The following is a 22,090-nucleotide window of genomic DNA, read 5'->3' on the forward strand; positions in this document are numbered from 1 at the left end:
TTATCGGAGAGTATGACAGCAATCGCTCTGTAACCACCAGCAGGAACACCTACACGAGCTCGGAAATGTAGGTCGACAACAGATTGTTTAACCAGATCAAGATGTTCCAGCGAAAAGTAATAAATCGGATATAAACTCATAAAGTCTCGCTGTGATATTTGCAGGCCAGTGTCTACATTAAGGTCGCGCCCCATAAATGACATCAGACGATGATACGCGCGTGCGACACGATGATGTTCGAAATCTATTAATATATCCTCAGATGGCTCCTGATGCCCATTTATTCTCAACGAAACTTCAGAAACTCCAAGTGTATCAAATACCATTGGATTTCTTTCCTGGCTATCTGTTCTAGCACGGTATTGAAATGCAATGAAAATATGTCGTGGTGCTGATACTCCTTGTTGCGATGATATATGCCATGTAAACAACCCACCATTATCACCCTGAATAACGTCTGTGGTTGTTGTTTTCCAGGATAGCAGTGATTTACCGCCCGTGTCCATGAAAGACAACAGTCGTTGTTCTTCGGTGATTGACGGAGACAACACTGGCATCCACAACCACAGTTTAGTTAGCATTACCTGACCAGGGGCAACAGCAGCATCTCGCCAGATAGCGTCATTATCATCAGGTTTTCGCACAAGTACAACTGTGTGTTTGGCACCGAATATGACCTTGTGGACATCTCTGCAGAATCCAAAGATGTGAGACAATGGAATCACACCTGAGAACTCTTCATCTCCACTTAACATCGATCTACGTGTTGCAAAACCCAAATTAAAATTTTCGTTCATCGATGCAACTGCGTCACCGGCATTATTCATTGTTACATTCCTGTTCTCGGGGCTGTCGGTTATATCCTTTGCAAACATCATTGATGGTCCGGCTGATCTGGTGTAATCATCCGAGTATCTCGCCAACCCGAGAATTGTTGTGGCAACGTCGACGTTATCATGAATTGTTTCAATTTCTTTTCCATCTATCATGTAAATAGCGGATTTAAATAACGCCATGATGCCGTTGTTAACAAATCCAACTCGGTCGCCGATTCCGTAGCCGGTGTTATCATTCTTTAAAAGCCTACCTTCAACTTCGATGAAGGCCTCAGCGGGCAAGAAGTATCTACTTGTATCCTGGACCTGTAGTTCAATTCTTCCGCGTTGGTTAGGATCACGTGCTTCATAAGAATAATATTGAAAATCACGTACAGAATCATCTTTAAGTACTGGTTTGGACATATCAAACGCGTCATTGGATTTTCGTGCAAACATTATTATTATTTGTGATGATCTAATTAAAATGTTATCGTCACCGGAAACCACTACCAGCTATCAAATTAGCAGTTACACTATCTTGCAACGCTTTGGAGGTAATTCCTGCTGTTGCGATCTCAGCTAATTTCTGATTTACGGCCTTATTTACTACGCTACTAACATTTGCCGGCATAGCTTCAGTGGATGGTAGTTTTACTGGCACCAACCTCTCGACTGGGTTTTTTTTTCGTATCAGCTGTGCTAGTCGATCCTTGATTGATTGAAATGCTTTCCCGGCAAGACTACCAACAGTGCCAATGGCTTTATCCTTGACAACATCAGCGGCTTTCATCGCGAATTGTTTTGCTAACGGTCCAGCTTTCGGAGCGATTCTTGTGACTAAATCCCTAACAACATCACCGACTCCATCTCCGTAAACAACCTCGTATACTGGTAATCGTGAGTTTACTACTCTGACACTTCTTGGTCTGCGAAAAGAATCGTGTAGTATCATTTTATTTAATTATTGTTTATCTAACTGAATTTGCTAGCAAATTTAATTATTAGTCGCTGTGGTAACCGTCTGCGAGTTCATCAATGAGCCCCCGGTAGATGCTGATATCCATGATGCCACGCTGAAATAGTCTCTGACAGATATCTGCGGCTTCATTTATAATTTCCGGAGAATTGTTTCCGGCACGTCTTCCTCCGATGAGAACTTCCAACCGTGATACATCATCGATGATATTATTAGGGCAGGCAATAAAACCGGATCCTAAACCCTCCCCTGTTGATGGTACAATTCTTGGGGATAAAATGTCTTGAGGCAAACTTTCAGAAGATGTTGTTAAGCTAATTATCGGCGACCTAGTTTGTTTGAATTTTTGGCCCCGCGGACTTCCTTCAGATGCAGCCTCGTATTCACTTAACGGAGTTAGGTCAGGATCTATTGCTCTTCGCCGTGAAGGATATTGTTGTCGTTCTGTGTGTTGCAACGGTGATTTTTCTTCTTGAGGTTGCGATGGTGGAATTTCAAGTTTACGTATAGCATCTACAAGTCTATCGTATTTTGTATCGTCCCTGTTGATTTGTTTTTTATTTTCACGTATACGATACGAATATTTGATAAAATTATCATCTGTCATAGAACCGTGTTCTGGGTTTAAAGACACATCTCTTCTAATCAATCCTAACAGTATTGTCTCAGGTAATTTCTCTTCTGGTACATTTTTAAGAAGTTCAATATAATCCGGCGTAAATCTTTTGGCGGGGTCAGTAATTCTCCCTGTTACTCGCTTACCAGCAGGTACTGACACAACAACTTCATCGGGTGGAGGCGGGGGTTTAAGTCCAGCTGAAATATCCTGTAAAATTTTCCTTTGCTCTATTAAAGCCTCTTTGGTAACAGCTGCGGATTTTTCAGTAGCTTTGGTCACGGGTTTAAATAATTCCTCCGTAGTCTCTGCAAAGCCTTCCCGTGCTTGCTGTCTTAGTTGTAATTTTTGTCTGACACTATCACGGACAGGAAGAAATTTCTGAATTGCTTCGAGACGTTCTCGAGCTAATCTAGTCGTATGTGCTTCTCCAATATTTGCCATTATTTATTTGTCAATGATTTAATTCCGCTAACATAAAAATGTTTTTCCTTGGAAACTCATTTCCCAGAGCAGCAGAGGGGATGGACCCGACCCATGGATTTTTCAATAACGACCCCGCCACGGAAACTGTTTCAGATTTATTGAAGTAACCCAAGTTGTCAGTGCAAACTCAACGAGTTTGTCCCTGGAAACTCTTCGAGTTTTCGGGGGACATTTTTTTTTGTCCTGTATTCTGAATAGAAGGGTTTATTTCGTCGAAATAAGCCCTCTATCGAGGAATAGTTTCCTGGAGGGGTTTATTGTGCAAAAAGTTTCGGTCTGTACAGCCCCTCTGCTGCTGAAGAAAGAAGTGAAGGAAGATCAAATATATATTTTGTATCACTTATATAAATACATTTTTCAAATGTTGTAAACTAATAAAGGCGAACAAGAGAAAATTGTGCTTGAAAATTGATACATATCTGTTTAGTTTCTGTACTTGGAAGGACTAAACCTACTGGTGCCTTGTATGATAACAAATCATTGAAGTACTTTATCTCCCAGTGATAATGCTTTGCTGACAGCACAAAGGTTAGATAAGATTGTGCATTCATTCTAACGATGTCTGTGTTTGCATTTAAACCTCCCAGTTATTGATGGTTTGAACCAGTTGGTACATTAACATGGAATAGCGAGGATTTATTGATTGTATAACACACATTAGGCACATTTGGGCGTAGTTGTCAACTCAGGAATTTCGCATCCTCAGATTGCTTAATCCAAGGTTATGTAATTAAAAGTGACATATTGGCCTACATTCAAAATGTATTGTTTCAAAGAGGATACAATGGAATAATTATTTTTTTTATAAAGCTTTAGGTTCAGGTACATTAAAAGTAACAATCTCGAGTTCAGCCTTTGGTCGCATAGCCACTAATATATTCTTTCTTCCTAGTCATACCAAAAGACAGGTTTAGTTAGATGAAACAATTTTAAATTTTTACCCCTGACCGATGTAAATAAAGGTTGATCCAAATATCAAAAGCGTGTCAGCCCAAAATTATGACTAGAGTAATTTATGATAAAATTTAAAGAGCACAAATCATCTATTAAAATATTAACTTACTTTAAATTCTGTTATTGGAATTTGAACATGTCATAAAGTACTGGGTGGTAAATAATTACAAGTATATTATAACAAGAGGCATGATTAGGCAGAGATATCGGTTAGTTAATCGTATGTCTGGCCATTCCATACCAACATATCTTGACCCCGTCTTTTTGCATACATCATTGCCTATCAGAGAAAGCAAACTTAGTACTGAACAAATTTGGTATTTTTTAACTAACTTCACATCCTTTATGTTTTTCTTAAAAGTCAAATATCAAACTTGCCATAATATTCAACTTTTTCTGTCTCATGCATTATCAGTAGAAATCATTACGAAGTGTTATAAAACCTGATTTACAAATGTAGTAAATAAAAACAAATTAATGAATAAATAAATGAAGATAGAGCAGGTCCTTAAAATAACAAAATCAGATCAGGTCACGAGAATACATGATTAAAATAAATTTATTTCAAGTCCCAGCATTCACTTTCTGCATTTATATCTGTTTTGCTGTTTATAATTGGCCAAGTGATAAGAGCAACCGCCTTGAATCGGGGAGGTCGCGGGTTCAAAACCCGGTCAAGTCATGCCAAATATGGTACAGGCAACTGCCTCGCTTGGCGCACAGCATTAAAAGCTTAGTGTTAGGACTGGCCGGCCTGGTGTCAGGATAATGCGACTGGGTCGGACATGATGCTACATGTCTGCGGCGGCATGATGCGCTAGTGCTAGACATCACTATAGACTGTCACATCGCTGACATCAAAGCAATATGAAACATTGTTGAAGCTACATTAAAAATCCAAAGCACACGCACCATTTATAATTTATATCTCCCCATGTTGTTCTTTTTATAACTTTTCATTATTTATTCTTCAGACTTAAATTCCAGACACATCATATCATGCTTCTCATGTCTAAAGTGCCCTGACCTGTCCCTCAATATCATAAGCACACTGCAGCACACTGAGTATGACATGTATCATCATTCCCTGGGGATACAGTAGTGTTGTCAGTATTCATATATCCTATACATTAATAAGAAACACTTTAGTTCTGTATTTCACATTTTAATTGATTATATATTTAAATAAAGATGTGAGGTTCTATGTGACCCACTGTTAAGCGTTGGGGTGGGATGCTCCAATATTTATTTGAATTACTTTGGAATTCCCATCCTGGCTCGTTTTTGTAGGAAGTGAAATTAGTGATAGAGTGAGGTAAAGCTTTGAGCCTCCAGTCAGCAATACGGACAATTAAATTATTAAGAACGCAAAGGTGAAATTCAAAAGAATAATAATTTAATACAAATTAAACGATATTATTTTCTTAACCAATCTTCTTCATCTCGAGTATGTAACAACCTATTTCATCACGTGATTATAGTGTGAACGTGATTATAGTGTGAGATGGCTTTCCCCTGCACTTGGTTTCTACTCATCTGTTTACTCCGCCAATTCCTTTCCTCCTTCCGGCGTTCTCCTTACTCCGATCCTTCCGATCCTCTTCCCCTTTTGTCTCCTTTTCTCCTCCTCCTTCTCTCTCTCTCTTTCTCCAGCAACTAGGCTTGTTCTCGGCCTACTGCATTGTTCTATCCTGTCTCTCTGAGACTCGGGACTTGACTACCCGGTAGTTCTGTCTTCAAAAACTTCCTACGAAAAACAGAAGGACGTTAGCATGTTTTGTTACCCATCTCGCCTCACACTATATCAACAACCAGATAAAGGCTATCTACATCTTTGGTCACGGATTCGTGCACATCGAAAACTACACACGTTTTTATAGAAAACAACGTTGCAATAAAGAGCCGTATCCTACTTAACATGCAGAGATCACTAAATTGCGTCACATCAATATATATATATATATATATATATATATATATATATATATATATATATATATATATATATATATATATTCTTAATCTCATTATTCTCAACAATATCACAACAGTCCGACGCATTTCTGAACATTACACTCCCACAAGTGTACACACATATTCAAATATCCATATTATTTAAATTTGCACACTGAAACCATTTCCAAAGTTACAATTAGATTCAACAATTGCAAAATCTAGAATATCACATCAATAAATACACTAGTTTACCACGAAGTAACTAAATAGCGAATTACAATATTAATTCTGACGAGCGAGCAATCTACATAATCATAGCTCATTTCTCAAGTACGCATGTAAATTAAACAATACAAAGGTAATTATATGTACTAACGATTCTAGTAAGTAAATATACATACTACACATAGTTACAGCTACAATGCTGTAACATTCTGCAACAATCGAGCAAATAACTGACCTTTGCGAAGCTTTCTGTCCTTGAATGTACCAAGGTTTTTCCCGCCAAATCACGAGTGTATCCCGGAGTTATTGCTACAACTTGTCAGCACGATGCTTCACAATGACTAATTCGTTCCCAGCCCAAATGACTGTTAAATTCTGGTTCGAATTGATGGCCCCACCCTTTCTCAGTTCTTATTGGATATCAATTCTACCCCAGTCGGTACAGTTTAACAGACGAGCCTCAGGACATCTGTCAAAGCGGGGAGATTTACAATATCATCAAGGGTCCTTTGTTCTAGCACAAAGCTTCTAACGTTTACATGTTAGTTTTGACACCTAACGAAGAGAACTCTTGTACAAACACTAATCGCCAGGGTCGACATACTTATGGCGCTAACCCATTCCTTTGTTCCTGACTTACGTAATCGCGGGCAGGCAAACGCGACAAAAGACTATTCGTTCTATATGTCGTTTTCAAAACCCCTAAATCAATTGCAATCAATAATTTTGGGAATTAGGCTTTATTGGTAGCCAACCCCGTCTCATCGATCTCTGTATACCATTGTGACATTTGAGTGCGGTTACTAACTCTTCATGCCATTTAATCTGTAAATAGAATACTTAGAAAATGTATGTGATGCAAAAAAGAGGATAATTCATTATGCCACCCACATGCACATGACTGTTTAGGCAGATAAACACAGTAGGAGAGAAAGAAGTAAAGTAAGACAAACACTTCAGTCACTTGTATTTCTAGATTATACATATATTCCAATCTGATATATGTGAAGAAAAGACAATTCTGTTTTCACTTTTGACACATAGTCAGCAATCTATTTTTTTTCCTTGGCATAACAATAGACATGCCAAGTTGAATGAGATAATCTTTGATTTTACCCCTTAACATCACAAGGAAGTTTTGACCCAAATACCAAAATGTGTAAGCCCATGATTTGAACTGGACTAGTTTATGCTGAAGATCAGCTAATTGTAATATTAACCGTACTCACAATTCAGCCAAGTTGCAATTCAAACCTAACAAATAATACTTCAAGTTGGTAAAGAATTATAAGTATTGTAGAACAAGAGGTATAATTAGATAAATTAACGCTAAATTCAGGATTAGTTGAGCGTGCTGATATCATTTTGGTTTTTGACGGAGTTGTATAAGCGATGATCTGTTGCAGTAATTCTTGCGACGATGACATTATTGATAACCCTTGATTTTAAATCAGGATTCTGATTCCGGATTTTTTAAATCGGACGTAGATTCTGACACAGTCATAAATCTTTATCATGTATGTGAACTCAGTATCTTATATTATTCCATCGATGATATGAACGACAATAATTTGGAGTATGCTAGCGTCGCTGTATGCAGCTGTATTGTATACTCATACAATGTTGTATTTGTACATGTAGATATTTTTAGCGCGATATTATTAAAAATACCAATAATTATTGTTGCAGCTGAAACACAAATTTTAACAACTCCTAGCGATGTCATTGTTATGGCGAATAGCAATATGCCCGTTTCAGCGATAACAGCGGGCGTCGAATATTCAATTATGTCAGCGACAACTGCACGTCTGTGATATTATTTACTTTTACTGTATACTCGTCAACGACATTTTTTAGTTTGGTTTGCCACTTACATACTTGATCGTATCTGAAATGTTGAACGTCGATTGGGGTGTTCATTATATTTTAAGTAGGTGGTAGTTTAGTGACTAATTCTAGACACATATAGCACAACAAACCTAAAACATTTTCTTCGGGTTCCACAACAAAAGGTTTCCTTCTCGTTTTGATGAAACATCACTAACATAGATCTATATGATCCAGATTTTCTTGCAAAATATTAAACGGAATTTTTCTCAAAAAATGAACATAATTGTGGATTTGTGGGTTTGTGATCATTTTTATGTCAGATAATTTAATACCGATAAATGTTGGCTTTCCAAAAAGAAATCATCAACAATTCCGATTTTTTTCCCCTCGTCGTGAAATTGTGGTAGATATGGTACATGTCGTAGTACCGAGTACTGAGAACCGGCATATACCGGAAACATCAGCGCAATGTTTGATGGATTTATTAAGTGGTGTCAATAATGCTGATCCAGACGCTACTGTATATACCACACTGTCGGGGATCTGTTTTATGTCAGATACATTAATACCGATAAATGTTGGCTTTCCAAAGAAAAATTATCAACAATTCCGTTTAAATTTTTTTTCGATAATTTATAAATGATTGTTAATGATGACGAATTTATGTTGTTGTTGTTGTTGTAGGGTTTAACGCAATTTTTCAGCACACGATAGGCTATACATGGTGGCCAGTATTAATGGTGGAGGAAGAACCCGGGACATCCCCGGAAAGAACCACCGACCCTCGAGAAGCTACTGGCAATCTTTCTCACATACCCACATTGACAGAATCCGAGATTCTAACCTGCGCAGACAGAGGTGAGATGGCAGTGATCCGTAACGGAGAGTTCTTTAGATCACTCGGCCACTCATAGGAATGTAACTATCATCGACGTATTTCTTGATTGCAGCGTCAACGCTTGATTCTGGTTCTCCAAGACCGGTAATTTTAAATAGTTATATTGAGAGAACCAGTCATTGTATCATCTGTGGTTAATAAAAGATCATTGATCTCAGTTCTGATCGTGTTGTTGTTGCTGTCTACGTATCTTTTTGTTACCATATCATTATCTTACTTTGGTTCTCTCACATTAATAATCGTACTTTTACTCATATTGAGATCACCATACATAATATCTGCAATTTTTCTGATGCGTCCAGTAATCTCTCCCATGAGTGTTAAGACTGATTCATTTTTAATTTTGTCGTTTTCAGTAAACACCACTAAGTTATCATCGGTTGCATCTGGAACCTGTACAATGATATATGTCAAAGGAATTTTACTCGTCTTTAATTTTCCTTGTTTATCCTGAAAAAAACAACTTCATTTTGGTGTACATTTGCAAGACTCAAAAGATTAGCGAGTTCATCCTTAACCACGTCAAGGGTTGTATATTTAGAAAAGTGGCCTTGCTGAGTTTTACTCAGGCGAGAAGATGTTCCATAAATATCTACCTTTATAATTTAAGATCTGTTTAAAGCAACGGTAGATGACTATACCGTCTAATTGTATACTCGTGTACGACTTTATGAGGTGATAGTGTTGATGATAACACAGCGCTGAGTACAGCAATTACTTCACGGCCTTATATTGGCGGATCTGATATTTATCGTGTTGGTAATGTTGAATACCTGACGATAATTTGAAACCCGCCGACAAATTTTAAAATTATTTTATGACGTTAACCCATACAAATAAAATAAAACCTCCACGTAAACAATCGTGAAGTTTATTTTAATGTTTAACCGCTTAGCAGCATCAATGAAATCGAAATTGGACATAGGAAGGAGACGCTTTGAGTCTAACTAAGTGTCCCAGGGAGTCTTAGACCTTTTCTGTACCAGAATGGGGAATTCCTGGCAATCTTAGACCTTTCCCTTTTTTTGGAAGTCTTTATTCCGTGACCTGTTGCTTTTTTTAGTGTCGAACCAGCAGTTCCAACAGCACCAAGTGCTACTGCTTCTGCAACAGCTGGGGCTGCAGCGGATGTTTACGCTGCTATACCTGCAAGAAGTTGAAATATACCACCCGTCTTGACTGCGTCTTTAATGCGTCTTAAAGACTAAGTCTAATGCCAGGCGTGGTCATCCGACGACTACAGGACGAGTGCGTAATCTACGCGGTATGATTTATGTCCATTATAGCAGTACTAAAAGTACATCAGAACTAAAGCAATCACGGATGCAGTTATACTGAGCAACTCGCTGTCCTCCAATCCTTAGCATACGACCGATCAAAGAGTACACCCAACATGATAAATCACACAAGATCTCTACTTAAATAGGGCAAAGCAACAAGAAAGTAGAATTCGTATGGATCCACTCCCACATACAAATTACGGGAAATGAAAAAGTAGATGCATATGCGAGAAACAATATCAGTCACGCCATCTTTAAAAATATCGCATACAGCGTCGCTGAAATCAATAGCACCATCCAGAACAAAACAAAGTTATTATTTTTTTTGAAAGAACAGTGGGACAAGACGATAACAAGTAGACAAATGTACAAAAGAGAAAATATATAAACATACAGTGCTCTACCTTCAAAAATCAGTACGATGAAAAGATAATAAATAGGACAAGGACAGGTAGAACCATACTGACAGGATGTACAGGAAAATATATTATAAGAACCACAAAAAAAACTAACCCCACGGACCAACTTCAGAAACATTCGACCGTGTGCTAAACACCTGACACATTACGATCAAGAAAGGACAGAGCTGAAAACCAAACATAAAAACATAGGGAAGGCAGCACTTACCCGGAGTTACTAGGGGCATATAATAAACAATGTCCAACAGGGTGAATAAAATTAGTGATAAAGACTATCAGGACATAAGCAGAAGATAACAACAATGTATGACAAGGAAACATACGGGAAACAAGAAGCAGTAATAAAGAATATCAGAAAAAGAAAGCATCATCGCAGCAGGACAAGAGAGAAGAGTACAACGTAGCATAAATAGAAAAGATCATGAACAGAAGTAGCGGTAGTAAAGAAGGTTAAGAAAATAATGCAACATCACAGCAGAACATGGGGAAAAGAAGATAGCAACATAAAACAGTAAATGAAGTTCTAAAGAAGAGCAAAGAAAGAAGTAGACACTGAGGGACAACATGAAAAACAGGAAAACAACCAACCAAAACAAATAAATAATCCCCCAAATCCCGAACATGTTGAAAGGAATTTTTTCTGTTCCCAATAAATAACACCAATGAGCAAACCTGAATACCCCACACTTACCATCTCCATAAATGAAACACACAAATCGATAGCATACAGCTATAATAACAGACGTAGTACATCTACATCTGCAACTTGCATACAGCATTGCACCCAGAAATCTACCCCTGTACCAAATACACCATACACTTATAAAATAGGGCATTTCATTCTGACTCAGGAAAGCCTCTTAAGACTAAAACTTGTTTGGCCCTCAAAGACTGGTTTCATTTGCACGCTCACAGCATCGAAACACCGGAAGTGCGATCGCAAACATCAAAAACTGCCATAGGCCAAATTCGGCAAATCTTTCTGAAAACACAAGTACGCACACAGCAGAAAAAATAATAATGATTATTACAAAGTAGGAAAATTCACAACTCAGGTTAATTCGACTCAGATCTGACTCTTACATGTTTGACGTTATGTAAGGCCGGTCCGCAATAAATAGGAAACTGGACATAGATTTTAAACAAATGTACTTCTGCTGCTTGTGTGAAACATCACAGCCTTGGTGAGAAAAGGACTAAGCCTGCATTCTACTTACTGTATAGCCTGTATTATGATTACAGTATAGCCTGTTTGCCTTGTATCTCTTTTCTTGTAGGATTAAATACATACGTTTGTTTAGAAGGGGTCGTCTTCTTAACGATTTCTTTGCAAATTTATATCAGTACAGTTTTAGAATTTGCCTTTTAATGGGCATTATATAGCCTGTATTATGCTCACTGTATAACCTGTAATATGCTCACAGTATAGCCTGTATTATGCTTATTGTATAGCCTGTATTATGTCTACTGTATAGCATATGTTATGATTACTGTATAGCCTTATTATGATCATTGTATTGCCTGTATTATGCTTACTGTATAGCCTGTATTATACTTTCTGTATAGCCTGTATTATGCTCACAGTATAGCCTGTATTATGCTCACAGTATAACCTGAATTATGCTCACAGTATAGCCTGTATTATGCTTACTGTATAGCCTGTATTATGTCTACTGTATAGCATCTATTATGATTACTGTATAGCCTGTATTATGCTCATTGTATTGCCTGTATTATGCTTACTGTATAGCCTGTATCATTACTGTATATCCTGTACTATGATTACTGTATAGCCTATATTATGCTTACCGTAAAGCCTGTATTATGATTACCGTATATCCTTATTATGCTCACAGTATAGCCTGTATTATGCTCGCAGTATAGCATGCATTATGCTCACATTATAGCCTGTATTATGCTCACATTATAGTCTGTATTATGCTCACAGTATAGCCTGTAGTATGCTTACTATATAGCCTGCATTATGCTCATTGTATTGCCTGTATTATGTTTACTGTATAGCCTGTGGTCTAAGGTTGACATTGCCCGGGATGGGAGTGGGAGACAAGCGCCCCAATCCTCCAAAATCCCCCAAACGACTTGCGTCTCTAACTGCCTCTGTCAACTAAAATCCAGTTCCTGGCCTTCGCGAGTGGCTTAGATTTGAAGCCCGGCAGACCATGTTTTCCACTAACAGGAGAAGGGGTAAAGGCGACCCAATGGCGCCTTAAAACTAGTTGCTTCGGATAGATGGGACTCGTAAACCTTGGATGGTAGCTCATCTAGGAGAAGGAAAACTCCGATTACAAACCTCTGCTGCCTTGTGGCTATACCCACTCATGGGAAAGGCTAAGGGAGTAAACCCCGACAGAAAATCCGGAGATGGAGTCCCTAAGGCGGTCTGACTTGACTTCAACGTCATTCCGCCAACTCCTGCGACGCCGTGGTTGCCAAGCTGTATCGGCATTGGTCGTTACCTTGGGCACACGAGCTGCGTGGAGAGGGGGATCTGCTGCATGGGCAACAGCTGATTCTCCATACCACCCTGCCCAGGCTTCACAGCTCCACTGGAGAGGACACTCCAGCGTCGTCGTACGGCGTCGGCACAACACGAGAAGTACCAGTTTACCGGTTCTAAGTCAAAGCTCGATTGGCGTAGAGCTTGGCGCCAGGGGTTACTTCTGACGGTGGGAGAGATCACCAGGTCTCACTGGACAGCTACATCCCGCCTGAAGCTGGGCAGCCCCCAGTCAGTAAGGTGCTACCCGTCATGGCCTGCCTGCTTCACTGGGTGCGTGGAGCTTAGAGAACCATCTCGACAAGTGGGCCACAAACCTCTGCACCAGGAAAAACTAAAAGAAGCAATAAGAAGACTCCAACTCTTCGTTTTGCAACCTGGAACATCAGGACCATGTGTCCTGGATTGACCGCTGACCTACAACAGATCGACGATGCACGGAAGACTGTCGTCATTGACAGAGAACTGTCCCGACTGAACATCGACATTGCCTGCCTCCAGGAGACCCGACTGGCTGACAGCGGCACCATCAGGGAAGCCAATTACACGTTCGTTTGGAAGGGGACGCCCTTGGATGAACCTAGGCAGCATGGTGTAGGCTTTGCCGTCAAGAACACGCTTATCGCCTTCATTGAACCTCCATCATCAGGTACGGTGAGTATCCTTGCCCTCCGACTGTCAACATCCTTAGGCCCGGTCAACATCTTCAGCGTGTACGCCCCAACCTTCTGCTCTACCTACGAGGAGAAAGACAAGTTTTATGAGGCTCTGGATCAGGCAATATCCAGTATCCCCAACAATGAAAGCCTTTACTTACTAGGAGACTTCAATGCTAGAGTGGGAGCTGACCATGAGGCCTGGTCCACCTGTCTCAGCTTTTACGGAAGGGGCAAGATAAACGAGAATGGTCAGCGACTGCCGAAGATGTGCTGCTCCCACAGCCTATGTGTGACCAACACTTTCTTCAAATGCAAGGAGATCCACCAGGTGTCGTGGAGACACCCACGTTCACGCCACTGCCACCAGCTAGACCTCGTCATCACCAGGCGTGCAGAACTGGCCAGTGTCCTCCTCACCCGCAGCTACCACAGTGCCGATTGTGACACGGACCACTCCCTCGTGGCCAGCAAGGTGCGAATTTTACCCAAGAAGCTGCACCACGCCAAGAAGAAGGGTCACCCACGCATCAACACCTGCTGTGCAAGCAACCCAGAGAAAACACAGCAATTCATCATCAAACTGAAGGAAGCCCTCACCAAAGTGACACCTGATGACACCACTGACTCCAAATGGTCCCATATCCATGACTCTGTGTACAATTCAGCCATCACAGCTTTCACAGCTTACGGGTAGAGGGAGCGAAAGAATGTCGACTGGTATGAGGCAAATTGGGAGGAGATGGAGCCCGTGACTGAGGTAAAGAGGAAAGCCCTCCTGGCATACAAGGCTGCACATAGCCCCAGACCACTACAAGCCCTCAGGATTGCAAGGAACAACGCCCAGAAGACCGCCCGCCACTGTGCCAACACCCACTGGTTGAACCTTTGCAACAGTATACAGACAGCTGCTGACACCGGGGAAACAAGTGGAATGTATGAGGGTATCAAAAAGGCGACAGGCCCCCCCCCCCACCGCTACAAGACCGCCCCCCTCAAGTCCAAGACGGGCGAAGTCATCACAGACCAGGGGAAACAACTGCAGCGATGGGTTGAGCACTACCTAGAGCTGCAACCCAAAACAATGTCACTGGAGCTGCCCTAGACGCCATTCCAGACCTGCCTGTCATGGAGGAGCTAGACACACAGCACACAGCCCACCCTGGAAGAGCTTGGAAAAGCCATCGATCGCCTTGCCTGTGGGAAGGCTCCTGGAAGCGACGGCATTCCGCCTGAAGTCCTCAAGACCGGAAAACCAGCACTGCTCCAGCCATTGCACACACTCCTCTGCCTTTGTTGGGAACAGGGATACATCCGACAGGACATGCGTGACGCCAACATCGTCACTTTGTACAAAAAGAAAGGAGACCGTAGCGACTGCAACAACTATCGGGGCATCTCCCTCCTCATCACTGTCGGAAAGGCTTTCGCCCGTGTTGCCTTGGCGCGCTTGCAGATCCTTGCCTCCCGCGTCTACCCAGAGTCCCAGTGTGGATTTCGGCAGGTCAACTGTAGACATGATCTTCTCAGATGCCCCTCTACATTGCCTTCATAGACCTGACGAAGGCGTTTGACCTGGTTAGTCGGAGTGGACTCTTCAGAATCCTGCAGAAGACCGGCTGTACCTCACGTCTGCTTGCTGTCATTATGTCTCTCCACGAGAACATGCACAGCACAGTGTGCTTCAATGGCGCAACATCTGAAGCATTCCCAGTCATCAGCGGAGTTAAACAAGGCTGTGTCTTCTTCTCCATGCTTCTCCAGTACGCATTCAAGGACTGCAGCGAGGGAGTGTAAATCCATACCAGGGCTGACGGCAAGCTGTTCAACATCGCCCGTCTCCGTGCTCAGACTAAAGTTACAGAGGTGCTCATCCGTGCATTGCTCTTTGCCGACGATGCAGCCTTGACATCACACACGGAAGATGGACTTCATCAGCTGGTATGCCACCTCTCCCATGCATGTAAAGAATTTGGACTGACCATCAGTTTGAAGAAAACGAATATCATGGCACAGGACACAGGCTCCCCTCCCTCTGTCACCACAGATGGGTACAATTTGGAAATTGTCGAGAACTTCACATACCTCGGGTCTAACATCTCCAGCTCACTCTCCATTGATTCTGAGGTGAGCGGCAGGACTACCAAGGGAGTAGAAGCGATGGCCAGACTTAACCAGAGGGTCTGGAACAACCTCAACCTCAAAGAGAAGACCAAACTGTGTGTCTACCAAGCCTGCGTGCTCAGCTCACTTCTCTACAGCAGTGAAACATGGACCACCTATGCAAGACACGAGAGGAAACTCATCAGCTTCCACCTGAGATGTCTGCGGCGCATTCTGCACATCCAGTGGCAGGACAAAGTACCCAACACAGAGGTTCTAGAACGCGCCAACATGAACATCATGCTCTCCATTCTCAGCGAGAGACGCCTTCGCTGGCTTGGCCATGTGAAGGGAATGGACCCAGGTCGCATTCCCAATGACCTGTTATATGGGGAGTTAGCAGAAGGTGCACGACCAACTGGACGACCACATCTGCGCTACAAAGATGTTTGCAAGAAGGATATGAAAACGGCAAACATCAATGTCAACGACTGGGAGAGCTGTGCAAACAACCGTTCTAGCTGCCGTCTAGCTGTCAGGCAGGGAGTTCAAAACGCAGAGGAAGAAAGAAGAATAAAACAAGTTGAAAAGAGAGCTAGAAAGAAGGATAAGCAAAAGCGTACTTTGGAGCTACGCCATCGTCTCTCGTAGACGGACGGATGCCAAGAAAATAGCCTGTATTATACTTACTGTATAGCCTGTATTATATTTACTGTGTAGCCTGTATTATGATTACTGTATAGCCTGTATTATGGTTACTTTTCCTTCTGTTCATCCCTGCATTCATACACTTTCTCTTCATGTTCTAGTGGTCTGAAAATTTTAAGCAGCAACGAACTTTAACTTCTACTTAAGCATGTGCCTTTCAACAACTTTTAAAAGTCCATTTTTTATATTAAAAAATCGCAAGTTCCTTATTTGTACTTGTTAGTAATTGAGATATAACGAATGAAATGACAGTGCTGTGAAAACTGTCTACAAGGGAGTTTAAAAGAACCGGAACAGTTTGTCCTTTGTATGCAGTTTTATTAATATATAGGTTAATGGTACAGGTTAAATTAAGACAAGGGATTTGTGCAATATATTTTACCCAGTATGAGGGAGTGTTCTTTTATAAAAATGTGTAATCTGGACGTTTTATCTGTATTATAGTCGGGCGGTTTAGCTTGCCACTGGACAATCCATTAGCTAATATTAAAATTCAAAAATGGGTCTCTGGGGTCTCAAACGAGATTTTAACATTACACCCTTAATCAATAGGTTTAACATGCTGGGGCCACTCTGGCCTCTAACGAGAATTTAATTCTGAAACGAGAGAGCCTGATTCTCGACCTTCAAAATGGGTTTCTCTAGTCTCTAACTAGAATTTAATATTTTGGAGTTCCATGGTCCCTAACGGGAACGTAACGTTTAACATGTCCGTGGGTTATAACATATGGGTTTTTCTGGCCTCTAATAAGACAAGGTAAACGTAATGTTAAAGACATCCATAGGTTTAACAATATGAGTCTGTTAAGAACATATTTTTGATTAACATACACATTGACTGATCAACATCAGGTCATGTGCTATTCATTATCTCTCTCTCTCTCACACACACACACACACACACACACACACACACACACCTTCCATCCACCACCCCGCATTTACTATTCAACACGCATCTTTAAGTGACGAGCACCCAGATGCGTACTATCCATTATTCCACATTTACTATCCGTCGCACTATACTTACTACGCATCAAACCGTTAGGAGTGACCAATATCTAGTCATATAATCTCCATTACTCCCACGTTTACTATTAATCAAAAATCAATATTCACCATCCGACACGTCGTTTGGAGTGACCAACCCAGTAGTCTATTATCTAACATCCAGTTATCTGCTATCCAGAACACTGGTGCAGTGACCAATACCAAATTATCTGCTTTCCAATACCCCGTCACGTACTATTTATCACCCTAATACGTATTATTCATCACTACCAGATTTACTATTAAAAACGCTGTTTGGAAGGACAGGATGAACCTGGGTTGGGATTGAATTTAGTGAAGACACTGAAAGCATTTTCGTGAATAAGATGTTTATTTATAATGTAATTGAATGAAGGATGAATCATACGGCATACTCGTGCGCATAAAATCCAAGAATGTTTTTGACAGAATAATGAGCGCACATAGTTCGACAACGTATCCGATAAAATATTATCGTTCCTAACTATAAGTAATCAGAACATGCAACTTCAACGAGTAATCAAACGAAAATCAGCGTACGGAACTTATAAACAACTTGATTGTTATATGGATCTATCACCCTAGATGATGAATGCATAACATTTATAGACCAGTATGAACAATGTATGATTCCGACACAAAGGCTGATCTATGTATATAATTTATACAAAGATATGAACAATGCATGATTCTGACACAAAGGCTCATCTATGTATATAATTGATACAAAGATATGAACAATGCATGGTTCTGACACAAAGGTTCATCTATGTATATAACTTATACAAAAATATGAACAATGCATGATTCTGACACAAAGGCTCATCTATGTATATAATTTATACAAATATATGAAGAATGCATGATTCTGACACAAAGGCTCATCTATGTATATAATTTATACAAAGATATGAACAACGTATGGTTCTGACGCAAAGGCTCATCTGTGTATATAATTTTTACAAAGATATGAACAATGTATGGTTCTGACGCAAAGGCTCATCTATGTATATAATTTATCCAAAGATATGAACAATGTATGGTTCTGACGCAAAGGCTCATCTATGTATATAATTTATCCAAAGATATGAACAATGTATGGTTCTGACGCAAAGGCTCATCTATGTATATAATTTATACAAAGATATGAACAATGCATGATTCTGACACAAAGGCTGATCTATGTATATAATTTATACAAAGATATGAACAATGCATGATTCTGACACAAAGGCTCATCTATGTATATAATTTATACAAAGATATGAACAATGTATGGTTCTGACGCAAAGGCTGATCTATGTATATAATTTATACAAAGATATGAACAATGTATGGTTCTGACACAAAGGCTGATCTATGTATATAATTTATACAACGATATGAACAATGCATGATTCTGACACAAAGGCTCATCTATGCATATAATTTATACAAAGATATGAACAATGCATGATTCTGACACAAAGGCTGATCTATGTATATAATTTATACAAAGATATGAAACAATGCATGATTCTGACACAAAGGCTGACCTATATATACAATTTATACAAAGATATGAACAATGTATGGTTCTGACGCAAAGGCTCATCTATGTATATAATTTATACAAAGATATGAATAATGTATGGTTCTGACGCAAAGGCTCATCTGTGTATATAATTTATACAAAGATATGAACAATGTATGGTTCTGACGCAAAGGCTGATCTATGTATATAATTTATACAAAGATATGAACAATGTATGATTCTGACGCAAAGGCTCATCTATGTATATAAGTTATACAAAGATATGAACAATGTATGGTTCATGCACAAGATGCATGTACAAATCATTTACATTAATAGCGATATTGAATTATAATTTTACCCGTATAGTGATATTGATTATATTTTTACCCGTATAGTGATATTGATTATATTTTTACCCGTATAGTGATATTGAATACAATTGATTAAAAATGTAACATTTATATTTCGTTGCCTCAACTGACGATCACTGGGCATTGCAGGTTCCACGGCTTTCATTCTGTACATGGAAGCCCTATTCAAGCAATAAGTATGTGGCGCTGAAAATAAATTTATTTAGATTTGAACTTGGTCCTAAGCGTACATGTATTATTTGCCTTGTTCCATAGCCTTTATTAATCTTAATCATGTGGTTTGGGCATTTGTGGCAAAATGACAAAGTTTAAAATTTGTCATTCTTACTTCCTGTCAGTATAGGCAACTTGATATAGCTGTATATCTATAAAATAAAAAAGGTAAGTGAGAAACATAATAACCCTGGTGAAGCCAAGGCAAGATCAGTTTAATGTAGCAGACTGTCATTACTTATATCAGTATCGTGCTGAGTTTTGTCAATGGTTAATTTTGATTGTCTTCTATAATGAGCTGCCGGTTTATCCACCATCTAGTATTAGTAAATCGTTTGCTAGCGGCCCTACTGCCATCTAGTATTAGTAAATCGTTTGCTAGCGGCCCTACTGCCATCTAGTATTAGTAAATCGTTTGCTAGCGGCCCTACTGCCATCTAGTATTAGTAAATCGTTTGCTAGCGGCCCTACTGCCATCTAGTATTAGTAAAATCGTTTGCTAGCGGCCCTACTGCCATCTAGTATTAGTAAAATTGCTAGCGGCCCTACTGCCATCTAGTATTAGTAAATCGTTTGCTAGCGGCCCTACTGCCATCTAGTATTAGTAAATCGTTTGCTAGCGGCCCTACTGCCATCTAGTATTAGTAAATCGTTTGCTAGCGGCCCTACTGCCATCTAGTATTAGTAAATCGTTTGCTAGCGGCCCTACTGCCATCTAGTATTAGTAAATCGTTTGCTAGCGGCCCTACTGCCATCTAGTATTAGTAAATCGTTTGCTAGCGGCCCTACTGCCATCTAGTATTAGTAAATCGTTTGCTAGCGGCCCTACTGCCATCTAGTATTAGTAAATCGTTTGCTAGCGGCCCTACTGCCATCTAGTATTAGTAAATCGTTTGCTAGCGGCCCTACTGCCATCTAGTATTAGTAAAATCGTTTGCTAGCGGCCCTACTGCCATCTAGTATTAGTAAAATCGTTTGCTAGCGGCCCTACTGCCATCTAGTATTAGTAAATCGTTTGCTAGCGGCCCTACTGCCATCTAGTATTAGTAAATCGTTTGCTAGCGGCCCTACTGCCATCTAGTATTAGTAAATCGTTTGCTAGCGGCCCTACTGCCATCTAGTATTAGTAAATCGTTTGCTAGCGGCCCTACTGCCATCTAGTATTAGTAAAATCGTTTGCTAGCGGCCCTACTGCCATCTAGTATTAGTAAAATCGTTTGCTAGCGGCCCTACTGCCATCTAGTATTAGTAAAATCGTTTGCTAGCGGCCCTACTGCCATCTAGTATTAGTAAAATCGTTTGCTAGCGGCCCTACTGCCATCTAGTATTAGTAAAATCGTTTGCTAGCGGCCCTACTGCCATCTAGTATTAGTAAATCGTTTGCTAGCGGCCCTACTGCCATCTAGTATTAGTAAAATCGTTTGCTAGCGGCCCTACTGCCATCTAGTACTAGCAAATTCGTTTGCCACTACTGCCATTTAGGGTAGGGTCCCTGTACACTGTCAGAGATTTTTTCGTTCATTCTTTCATATATTATTTAAACTGATTATTCATTAATCGTTAAATCATATATAGTAACCAACTTTAACAAAATTCCTTATACATGCATCAGATTCCGCTGATATGAACAGTAAAAGACACTCTTTGCTTTTATTATAGCTATAGTGATAGTTTACGTAATCAAAGATCTAGTATACATGCAAACTTTAAACTAGGGCAGAGATTTTCCACTACTTAGATGAAGTTTAAATTGATACAGCTTTCACGGTGGGTACACAATCTGATTGCGAAGATAATCGTATTGAGAGCGTTCACACATTAATTAGTTATTAAAAGTTACCAGTTCAAAAGAGAAGGACTGACAGAGGAAATGGAACAAAGAAATTCAAAATACCAGAGAAGGAAAGATCGTGGAAACAAAACGAGACGAGATTAAGCTGATATTACTGTGGAAGATATACAAGAATAGAACGAACAATAACAAACAATTTCACGTGAATGTGGAAAAGCAGTAAATAAAGGCTGAATTTAGATAAGAAAATATAATATTAAATTAATTTCTTATGTGAAGTCATATCTACAACACAAAATAGATTCTGTGCAAATACGTTCTCCCTTCGGAACACCTCACCTCCGCAGTTGGCTTAGGCTTCGGCACACACGAAAGGCAGGATCGTAGCTCCACCAATGGACTAGTTGGTTTAGGCTTCGGCACATACGAAGAACAGGATCGTAACTCCGGCAATGGACTTCAGATTCAGAATTGCCATTATGTACAGCATCTTACCCTTGCTCTGCAACTCAGTTTGACGTTACAGTTTAGCCTGGTATTAGACAAGTATTTATGAATATAAAATACATTACTATATTGAAAGCAATTTTTGTTATATATTAACCACCGCGCTTCTTTTTAAATAGCAGTGATTTAAACCTAACAGTGTAGCATCTGATTTTTGTAGAACCAATAAAACAGAGCAATGCGGATGGCAACCGAAGGTATTTTTTTTTGTGGTTTTTT

Source organism: Sinohyriopsis cumingii, chromosome 1 (genome assembly GCF_028554795.1).
Source record: "Sinohyriopsis cumingii isolate HCF-2022 chromosome 1, ASM2855479v2, whole genome shotgun sequence".
Lineage (NCBI taxonomy): Eukaryota > Metazoa > Mollusca > Bivalvia > Unionida > Unionidae > Sinohyriopsis > Sinohyriopsis cumingii.